Below are 9,396 nucleotides of genomic sequence, written 5' to 3'. Positions count from 1 at the left end.
TTCTGAAGGATTAAGTAGGTATTTATTAGAAGCAAAGAGATCTAGCTCTTTATGAGGAATTAAACTTGGGAGATCCTTTTATTTGACCCACTTATTTTTTTATTCTATAGATGATGTGTTGTTGTTCTATGATGGATCCAGGAAGGATGTTAATTAACTAAAGGATATTTGAAATTGTACAATACAACTTACAGTATGGAGATCAATATGCAAAAAAGAACATTAGCTTTGAATAGAGTGGAGGAGGATGAGGTGAGAGAGACTCTACAGATTTTCCCTTTTCAGAACGTGGACTTTCAAGATGGATTCAAGTATCTAGGTTTTTTGTTGAATTTTAATGACTATACAAACTGGAGGTGGTTGAATGATAATGTATAACTTCAACTCAACACTAAGTTGTGGTGCAATATATGGTTCTCCTTGGAAGGAATTTAAAATTGGTCAGGACTATCTTGGAGGCAATCCCTATTTATTGACATATATTGACACATATCCCAAGGGGGTTCTGGAGATAAATAGGAAGAAATGTTTCAAATTTTTGTGAACAGGTAAGAGAGAAAAAGAGGGAATCCCTTTAGTAAAATGGAAGTCATTAGCTAAACCAAAGGAAGTTGGTGGACTGGGTTTAGAAAACATACACTCCTTTGGTAAGGCTTAGACAACCAAGAGTCTATAGAGGTTGATTTCTAAGAAATTCATACGCAGGAAAGTGATTATTCGTAAGTATATAAAATCACTATCAATGGAATATTGGATCGGATAGGTTGCCTTGTTTATCTTCACGTTGTAGAATCAGAGAATCCATTACTTGTCACAGGCAACAAATCCAATTTCCACACCTATTTGGAACCAGAGAATCCATTACTTGGCACAACAACAGATCCAATTCCCACACCTATTTGGAACGAGGGATAGAAAAGTGAGGTAGAGTTAAAGTTATCATAGAGGGAAGCAGAATAGTGTAAGGAATATCTAGTACATCTTCAGAAGAATTACATCAAGCTTAGAGAGGAGGAGGATTCTTTTGCCTGGTCAAAGAATCCTGCCATAGGGGTATATACTCTAAGGCTAGTATATAAAGCTATATTTGTAGATAATTCATGAGGAGCATCCTGGTAGTGGAAGAAGCTCTAGAAGTTCAAAAATATTCTAAAAGCTAAGTGACTAGATGCATATATACCTATGAGGGATATCACGTTCAATTTTTTAAAAACTAGGTTTTGAATAAAGACTTAAAGGGTTATAAGGCACTGCATCTTATGGTGTTTTGATGTATATGGCTTGCTGGAAACTCTGAGATATTTCAAGGTAAGGTTTAGCCATCGTTTCAATGTGTCTCACAGTCATGACTAAGCTTTCAAAGTAAAAAATCCCCTAACACTGGTAAAGAAAGGACATTGATCCATCCTTCTATTGTTAAGAGTGGGAATGGTGTTATTTCAATTTTCAACAGCGCCAGTCAAGGTCGAAAAGCAAAATATGTTGCAGGAGTGATTCTATTACTCATATCTTCAAATTTTAAAGCATTTATTGGTACAGGATCTGACAACTGTGATGAAATAAAGGCACTAAAATTTTTGTTAACAGTAGCAATAGAGGAGAGGTGACTGAAGTCCAGGTCTTTGGGGATTCCTTGGTTATCAATTGGTTGAATGGTAGCTTTAGGATGGAAGAATTGTTTTCACAACCCATTCTGGAGCAGCTGAAGACAGTCAAGGCACAGTTCTTGAAGATATAATTCCATCATATTTACAGAGAATTTAAGGCAGAGGCTAATGGACTGTCTAAAGAGGGTTTATTGACGATGCAAAACTATGGTTTAGCATGGGAAATCAGGTATGATGTAAGCCTCCAAGAGAGGTCATTGCAAAAACTAGGCCTGTGACTTTATAATATATATATATATATATATATATATATATATATATATATACATATATACATATATATATATATATATATATAGATATATACATACATATATATATATATATATACATATATATATATATATATATATATATAGATATATATATATATATATATATATATATATATATATATATATATATATATATATATATATATATATATATATATATATATATATAGATATACATACATATATATATATATATATATATATATATATATATATATATATATATATATATATATATATATATATATATATATATATATATATATATATATATATATATATATATATAATTTTAGCATTGATATTGTTTCACATTATAGTTGGAATTCTATTTCACACTAGGTACCAGCATATAAGGGCTGTGAGTTTCTGTTTTGAAGGCCAGTGATATTTTGTTAGAAAGTTTTTTGAATGTATTGGTATTAGCATTATGGTCAAATGACCCTATAAAAAACATTTGCAAGCATTAGTAAAAGAATTCCTAGATAAGATTTAGATAACATTTTGTTCATTTGAGCATTTTATCGAATGTTAGAGGTAACATATGTAGACTATTCACTTTTTATGTCTAATAAGAAAAGATTTTTTTTAGGGTAAAAGAAAAAATTAAGCCCATGTACAAAGTCCTACAAGGTGATTGAACATTGTGACGAATATATATATATATATATATATATATATATATATATATATATATATATATATTTTAGCACTGATATTGTTTCACATTACAGTTGGAATTCTATTTCACAGTAGGTACCAACATATAAGGGTTGTGAGTTTCTGTTTTGAAGGCCAGTGATATTTTGTTAGAAAGTTTTTTGAATGTACTGGTATTAGCATTATGGTCAAATGACCCTATAAAAAACATTTGCAAGCATTAGTAAAAGAAGTCCTAGATAAGAATTAGATAACATTTCGTTCATTTGAGAATTTTTCTGAATGTTAGAGATAACATATGTAGACTATTCACTTTTTATGTCTAATAAGAAACGATTTTATTTTAGGGTAAAAGAAAAAATTGAGGCCCTGTACAAAGTCCTACAAGGTGATTGAACATTGTGACGAAACTAACATGTTTTATTTTTATCCATGAAGGTTCGAATTTGGAATGAAAAACTAGTGGGAAAAGAAGTGGATGCTAATCAAACAACTCATACATTGTTGGCCACTATTCATGACCACTTTAGCTCTGTTAATTGTGTTAGGTGGGCTAAACATGGTCACTACTTTGATGATAAATTCCTACAATGTGATTGAACATTTGGGCTTAACTTATTTGAAAATAATAATAATTATATATATGGTTTACACTCCTACATTGTTTTTGGCTGGAGAAGGTGGATGAGAGAGAAATGAAATGGTTCTATATTGGTGACATAGGGAGATTTCATCTTGATGGATGCCTTGATATTATTGACTGTGAAAAGGACATAGTTAAGAAGCAAGCTTCAACATGGGGAATATGTCTCTTTGGGCAACGTATTGATGATTCTTACCAAAGGTTTTCAACTTTGTAAGTCGTCCAATATATTTTATGCTGCCACATTCCAAAACGTTTCGTTTGTGTAGGTTGAAGTAGCTCTGACAATGTGCCATTATTTGGACAATATGATGTTACATGTGTTAAGAAATCTAGGGCATCAATGAACAAGTGATTTCTCTACTTTGATAATTACTTGTGGGTGCTTTTACTTCTTTAATTAATATCTTCCCTTGCTTATGTTATTATAGTGTTATTTTCATCAAGACAATAACCAATGCATGAAAAATAAAATAGACAAGAGACACAATATGTAGGTTGTTATCCAAGGCCAAAACCTCCCACTCCTTGGGAGGAAAACCCAAACAAATTCTTCTTATAGAAAGCTTCTCTTGACGAATACCAAGATCTTGACTAACACCCTTAACATTAGAGCCCTTCCAAGACCAAGACACAATGCCTCCTGTTCACCCTTGGTCCAATATTGCTCCTCTTCTTTCTGCTTCCGGATGATATTGCTCCTCTTCTTTGTCTTCTCGGCCTACTTCAAAATTCTGACTTTCTCTTGTAGATCTACAACTTGTTCCTTTAGGATAACAACCCTAGATTAGCCTCTTAACCCTTGTTTAGTCTTCCCTTTAGAGAGAGAGATCTTCCTTGTATTCAAACTTTCTTTTGCGAAGTATTCCACACTTATATGACTACAATTCACTCAATGTAGCACCCTTGTACTGCTGCAACTTTGGCCTCCTATTTCAGATTGTAGACCTGCAATTCTTTGCACGTGTGGGAGGAGGAATATCACAAAACAGTCCCAAAACAATGACCCTACAACTTCACTCTTCTTCCCTTCTTCTTCACTGGTATATGTGCTCCTCAATGTGACTTTCGCACTTCAAAATTACAAAAAACCCATGACCAAAATTATGTCTCCAAATGGCAGTCGAGTTGGGTATATATAGTAGTTTATCCCTACACTAGGGCCGACATGAACTTGTGAATAGGTGTGTCTTCCAATTGTTGAGCCAACTTGATTTTTCGATCTCCTTTTGAGGCCACCTTCAAGATCAGGAGAGGTATGTTCTTGTCTTGGAGGGCTAATAGACGTTCTTAATGACTCAAATAAATTTTACATATGCCAAAAAAAGGCTTTACAATATGACATTGACTCTTTGACTCGTTTTGACTAAATGAAAAATCCTAAAGCTCTCAATGGGAGTTATCTACTGAAATAAAATTCTTGCTCATGAAACCCATGAAGCAAGCATCATAAAAATAATAATAACAATTTTATTTTTCTTCTCTTTCATCATTTTACAAAAATTACATTTACATGTCTTTATGAAGACCGAACCTAGTTACATTATTCAACACTCCCTCTTAACTAGGGAGGTATTCATAATGGTACTTGGTCATTCTCAATCTGAAGAATTTCTCATAAGAAGAATTAGATTGGTAACCCATTTGTATAGCATCATATAAACCATCATTGTCACATAGCAAGGCCTTGACTAACATCTCTATCTCTCCACAAGATCAGAGCACAATTTTGGCGAGACCAATGATTTATAGACACCATAATCATTGTCTCTCCTCTAGAACATACCCACTCAGGTTCACAAGGTGTGTTCCAACAAGACTATTCTTATCTTGGATTCCTAATCCTCAAAGAATATCGGTCCTCACGACTACTCTTATCTTGGATGCCCTATCTCATCCTCAAATAGTATCAGATGCCAGATGATTACCCAATCATCCATTTTGTCTTCCCAAGTGAAGACGAAAATGTTGTGTCTATCTCTCCCTCTCAATTAGGGAGGATACCAAGTTTCTATCAATCAAGAAAACTTGTTTCCAGGCTCCCTCTTAGCTAGGGACCTACAAGTACAGCTCTTCATGTGGAGATCATGGAACAACCAGTTGCTTGAATAGATCCTTTGTTTAGTCAATTTAATGTTCTTAAATTGTAAGAATAAATTATCGACCAGGGTAGGTAAATTGATGAAGCACAAGTGCACTGTATGTGCTAGAAGTTATTTATGTCGTTAAGGTGTTTATGTTATAGTTAAAGTCTAAATCTAGAATTAGTATGGAAATGGTGTTACTGTCTATATTAGAGTATTGTCCCTAAGATTTGTTAGCTGGTTATTCTAAAATTAATCTTAATTGAATCAAGTTTTGTGGGATGGTTGAAGAGTGATCCTAAACTCTACTTTGTTAGACTGTTTTTTATTATATTTGGATTTTTATGCTGCAACCACACTAAACTAACTATGAAAGTAGGGAATGATGTAAAGGAGATCTACTTTATTGAGTTGGAAAATGAATGATGCTTGAATTCAGTTGCTAAGGAAAAGACTGTCACTCTTTAACTATTTCAGCTTCACTCAATGCAAAAGTAAAACAAGAACGAAATTGATAAGCTATGAAACAACCAAACTGTGAAATGAGATGACTAAATTATACTAGGTAGAAAGCAAATGAAATTGCTGATGTCGATGTCAATTTAATCACGAACTCCATTGGACTGCATCCTAAAACATAAAACAGAGCATCCATAATTTAATGTTATGAAACCAGCTCACAAAAAAAAAAGATCAACGCCTTAGAAATCAGCCTCTTCGAGGGGGAAACCTCCTTTACATTACACAAATGAACAATTCTTGGATGGTACAAATGACAAGACCTCCTTTCTATATATAGGATTCATAATATAATCAGAGTCGACATAACAATAATAATGTAAGGGCACAACAATATCAATAGTGGGCTTCTATGGGGCACAATAATAACAATATGGGGACTACATGGGCACACAAATATAATAAGGGGGTTGCACTAATAACAATAAAGGGTTACACTAGTAGTATAGGGACCTAACATGCCCCTCTCCTTCAAAAAGTGTTGTCCTCAACGCTTGAGTAGTTATGGATGCTTCCGTATAAAATTCTCATCCTCCAATCTGGAATATTCAGTGGGTAAGTTCTTCCACTTAATGAGATACTCTGAAATTGATCGATTTCGTAGCTGTCAATTTCTTGTTTTTTGAATGCTTCAGGTTCCAATATGATTTTTCCTTCCCCGTCAAGTTCTGAAAATATTATTTGACCTGGGATCTTTTGCAAATTTTGAATGAGTGGCCACACTTCTTCGTCATTATTCCATTCATCCCTTCCTTCGTTTATCCAATCTGGTTGGATAATAGAAATAGCACAAAACAATGCTCCCACATCCTCATCCTTTCTTTTGAGTGCATCTGCAACAACATTTTGCTTCCCTTTTTTGTAGATTATTTCAAAGTCATAAACCAGCATATTTGTGACCCATTTTTTATGTTCTTCTGAAGATAATCTTTGTTCTAAAAATTATTTAAGACTATCATGATCCGTTTTTACCTTGAAGTGTCTTCCCATTAGGTAAGGTCGCCATTTCTTAAGTGCATGTAGTAATGCCAACATTTCCTTCTAATAAATAGCTTGCTTGAGGGACATTTGTTTGTATGGAAGTAGCCATTAAAATACCCAATCATCTACATCAAAACTTCTTTCACTGCGATGTTGATCTGCCTATTATTTCATTCGATTTTGCACCAAAGTGGGATTATCCTTTAAAAGTTGGAGAACTTGTTGTTGATGCTCGATGTGATCTTTCACTGCTTGAACCTTTTTCTTCTTGATATGTCCTTCTATCTTGAGGGTTTGAGGAGTGGTAATTTCTTCCAATGCATTACAAGATATGGTCGGATTCATTTATTGATGCTGGAAGTGATCTTTCACTTCTTGAACATTTTTCTTCTTGATATGTCCTTCTATCTTAAGAGTTTGAGGAGTGGTAATTCCTGCCAATGCTTTACAAGATATGGTCAGATTCATTTATTCTTTCTCTGGGGTTGGTTCCTGGTGTATATCCTCTTCTTTTGATGTTTCTTGATCCTTTTCTTCCTCCTCTTCACAATCTATGTAAAATAATTTCTTCTCAGCACACTTATGACCATTAGTGTATTTGCTATCACAAATGTAACAAAGCCCTTCTTCTCTTTTTTCTTCCAATTGTTTTGGTGTAAACCTTGTAGGTTGTGGAATGCTAGGCACAAAAACACTTCCATATTTATATTTGTGAGTGGTAGGATTCCTTGTTTCCATAATTCCGCTTTCAATTTTTCTTGCCAACCTGAATGCCTTCTCCAATGATTCCAGTTCCCAAAGATGAACCTCATGTTGAATGGTATCCTTTAAAGTCCCTATGAAGACATCAATCATTTGCTTCTCTGGAATATCTTTTACCCTTATATTCAATTTTTGGATGTCCTCAATGTGCTCTACCATTTAACCCTTTTGTTTGAGATTTATTAATTGGCTAAAGAAGGTGTTTCTCTTTGTATCCTCATAATGTGCTATCATTTCCTCTGTGAAAAATGACCAAGTGACAAGTGGTTTACGAGAACAAAGCCCTTTATACCATAAAAATTGATTCGATTCTAAATATAAAGATGCAATATGTACCTTTTGTAACAGTTGTACATCACGTCGATCAAAATATTACTCCATCTGTAGTATCCAATTTACCGGAGCATTGCCATCAAACTTCCTCATATCACCTTTTCTCGATTTTAGAAGCTCGACTATAACTCTGTAATTTCATATCTCCAAGTTCTAAAATTGCTTCCTGTGGTATCTCTCTGAGTCCTCTTTTAACCCCACCAGTATGATCAATATTATATTCTTCAAGAAAGAGTTATGCCAAATCTCCTATGATGGCTTGATTATAGACTAGTTCAGTAGAGTGAACTTGTACGACCTTCCACATCTCATTGTTTCGACTTTTGGACCTGAAAAATCTACACAAAAAACTACAGTCCGTCATATTTTTGTAACTTCTTACGAAATTTCAATCTGATGCTCAGTGAAAAAGTTATGATGATTTTCCCAAGGTCACATGTTTGGAATGTAATTCAAGAGTCTACAAAAGCCCTAACTTTCTCAGATCATATCTTTGAAAATATAGCGAAACAAGTTCTGAAATTCGGACCTAAGGTTCAAAACAATTGCGGCTCAAACAGGTTTGTTTTTTAGCTTCTAAAACATCACAAAAAAAAAGTTATAGCGACAATTCCACGATGACCTGTTTGGAGCATCGAAACCCTAGAATCCAAAGCTCTGATACCAAATGTTATGAAACCATCTCACAAAAAGATAGAAAAGAAGGATCAACGCCTTAGAAATTAGCCTCTTCGAGGGGGAAACCTCCTTTAAATTACACAAATGAACAAATCTTGGATGATATAAATGACAAGACCTCCTTTCTATATATAGGAGTCTAAGGGGTCATAATATAATCAGAGCTGACATAACAATAATAATGTAAGGGCACAACAATAACAATAGCGGGCTTCTATGGGGCACAATAATAAAAATATGGGGACTACATGGGCACAACAATATGATAAGGGGGTTGCACTAATGACAATAAGGGGTTACACTAGTAGTATAGGGACTTAACATTTAATTCTAAGAAATCAAAGAAAATCTATTTGCAAAGAGTCAAAGACCTGATCTGCACGCAGGGGTCCTCCACAAGACAGTCAACAACTTTAATCAATGCAACATGAAAAGTATGAACCAAAGTCTATTAATCAGAAATAGTTTTAATAGGATGTTCTCAAAATTACATATAGCAGTGTGCACCAAAACACAAAGCGGTCATTGTTCTTATAACGTTTTCTTAATTAACAGCATGATTTAAGCCTAAATATCTTCATTACAATCCCTATCAAACCAAATTATATTGCTTAATCATCGATTTGCTATTTGGAAAAGCAAATCGATAATATTTCGTGAAATTTAGACTCTGTTCTGGCACATTATCTTGCAGTTGACTTTGAGGTTGACCGCATTGCAGTGCGATTATCTTGAAGGATTGGTTCGAGAAAACAAGAAGGAATCCATGAGGGGATCATTCCTCATCTATCCAT

The sequence above is a fragment of the Pinus tabuliformis genome, chromosome 7, assembly GCF_031772625.1.
Source record: "Pinus tabuliformis cultivar Carrire ecotype Pingquan chromosome 7, CPIR1, whole genome shotgun sequence".
In the NCBI taxonomy this organism is placed as follows: domain Eukaryota; kingdom Viridiplantae; phylum Streptophyta; class Pinopsida; order Pinales; family Pinaceae; genus Pinus; species Pinus tabuliformis.
This window is presented reverse-complemented; position numbering follows the sequence as displayed.